Source organism: Sinocyclocheilus grahami, unplaced genomic scaffold (genome assembly GCF_001515645.1).
Source record: "Sinocyclocheilus grahami isolate Dianchi unplaced genomic scaffold, SAMN03320097.WGS_v1.1 scaffold3374.1, whole genome shotgun sequence".
Classification (NCBI taxonomy): domain Eukaryota; kingdom Metazoa; phylum Chordata; class Actinopteri; order Cypriniformes; family Cyprinidae; genus Sinocyclocheilus; species Sinocyclocheilus grahami.
The window spans coordinates 513-2,902 of NW_015508507.1; positions in this window are offsets into that span (position 1 = coordinate 513).

Consider the following 2,390-nt stretch of genomic DNA (forward strand, 5'->3'; position numbering starts at 1 on the left):
TATTATTTGAGTGAAATTAACTCAAGTGGTTTGAGTTGATGCTGAAAAGCCCTTGTGCTGAATTTATTTTCTTTTATGATTTGAGTTGTGAATAAAGACTTTGGAGTTTGCACAGCCACTCTCGGACCCTGTCTCCTTTTCCTGAACCCTTTAAACCAGAGGTCTACAACCCTGCTCCTGGGGACCCACTGCAAAGTTCAGCTCCAACCCTAATCAAACACACCTGTTTAACCACACTCTGCTTTAAACTGACTTTGTCACATGCATGTAATGCAATTTTTGTCTTAATTTCTAGATATTTTATATGTATTAATATATAGCCATACATGGTCAATGCATATATTGCAGTACATTGAAAATTATAAGCATAGTTTCCCATATGGAAATGTATTATGTAAAATATCACATTATATTTTGCAGTATTTTCCCATATATATTTGTTTTTAGTAAGGGTAGTTTCTAATATATGAAAATGTATAATGTAATATATTGCATTATATTTTGCAGTATATTTCCATATATTTTTGTTTTGTAAGGGGAGAAGGAAACATTAGCAGATACGACCACATTCTGAAGCCTGTAAGGAAAGAGTGAATGAATTTAAGTGTCTCTGCACCCTTCTCCATCTCTCCAAAGGGAAATTTCGCAGACTACAGAGACAAAGGTTGCAGGTGAAAAAGCCAACTGTCCTCAGATAAGTCAGACCATTTCTTGATATACCTGATGGCAGTGCTGAGAAAATCTTTGAAAACCCCTTATTGGCAGTGTTTGAATCAGATGGGGGAGCACTGGAGCTTTAGTTTTGTCAATATTCATAGAATTTCATCTCTCCTCTGAATCAACTTGTTCATGAAAGACACCATGATGAAATATCAAGAGATGCTTGTCACCTTTGTCAAGATACTTCTTCAATAAAATGGGAGAAGATAAACCTCAACATACCCTTCCTCTTGTACTTCCTCTAGCTCTTTTGCATTCATGTTCAGGTTCAGCAAAATCCTCAAGTGCCTTGGACAGACCAAGACTAATCAAGTAGGACTTGGGAGCAGTCCAGTTTTGCATGAGGTGAGTGGTTGCAGGGCTCAGAAACAACCATCTGGTCACAACATGACACCAAAACTAATGGAAATCAACATCACAAATCTCACAAAATTCTTTACGTTTTTCTCTTCTTTTTGCAGAGCTTGCGAAAAAATGCAAAGATTTTGAGAACAATGTTCTCTACAGCAACTGAAAACTAGTAGATGTTTTACTGTATTGTGGACAATGTGAGCATGATAGCTGCCTGTTAGTGCAGTAGGTAGCTGTTCTTTCTATTCAGCTTTGTCTGAACTGTGTTGCATTACAGTACTGTAAGTGACAGTTGTTTAAGACTGTGCTCTATACACACAATGCTATCAACAGACTCATCAGAATTCTCCACAAAGTCAATAATTTTTTTAGGTTACTCCACTCTCCGCTGCTCTACCACTACCTTGCAGAGACCTGCACATTTATATACACTTCTCTAATAGTCTCTTTAATCTAGTCTATGTAGCCTATACAGGACAAATTGGGTTTAATATAGAACACAACTTTAATGTCTTAAATATGGGACAATTCTGCATTATACAGACACAAGCCAACAGTAATAGTCTCAGAATAGTCTCGGAAAATCCAGATGGTTTCTGTTTGGATTCTATTGTATTGTATTATAATTTGATATATAAGATTTACCCAAACTTTTCACAATTATGTTAAAATTTTGTCTGAGCGGACAGGGAGGATTGTAACATGACTTCCCTCCTTTGTTAATACAGCACACACAAAAGCTGAACAAAACTGCTGTAGTGCTTACATACATGCAGTCTGATGCTGTTGTTTTGATTTTATGTATTTCTTCAATATTTTTTTCAACTTGCTTTAAAATGCAATGGGGTAGAGTTAGGAAAGGGGTTGATATAAAGGTAATCAAAAACAATTAAATGTGAGTAGCAAATCAATTTCACAGACAACTTTTCTAAACGGGGTCAATAAAATGATTTTACTTAAGCACCAGACCTTAACCAATTTTTAAAAATATAACAGACTTGATGATAGATTTTATATTGAGAACCTTATAGCTGATTACAGCCATGTCTGTGATGTTAAAGTTTAATTTTTAAGTTATAATTTTTTTTTCAGTTGTGTTATAACACCATTTTTTACTTTAACAATTGTAACTTTTACATATAAAAGAAATGTAATACATACATTATAAATAAGAGAACAGTAGTTATATCACCTTTTTGGAAAAGATCATGAAGGATATAATTAGACAATCAGATTGTCACAACCACATGGACTTTCTTTGTGTTTTCACCGTGGATTTATTAAAGACTTGTCTTCATCTCGTCTTTGTGTGTGTTTAT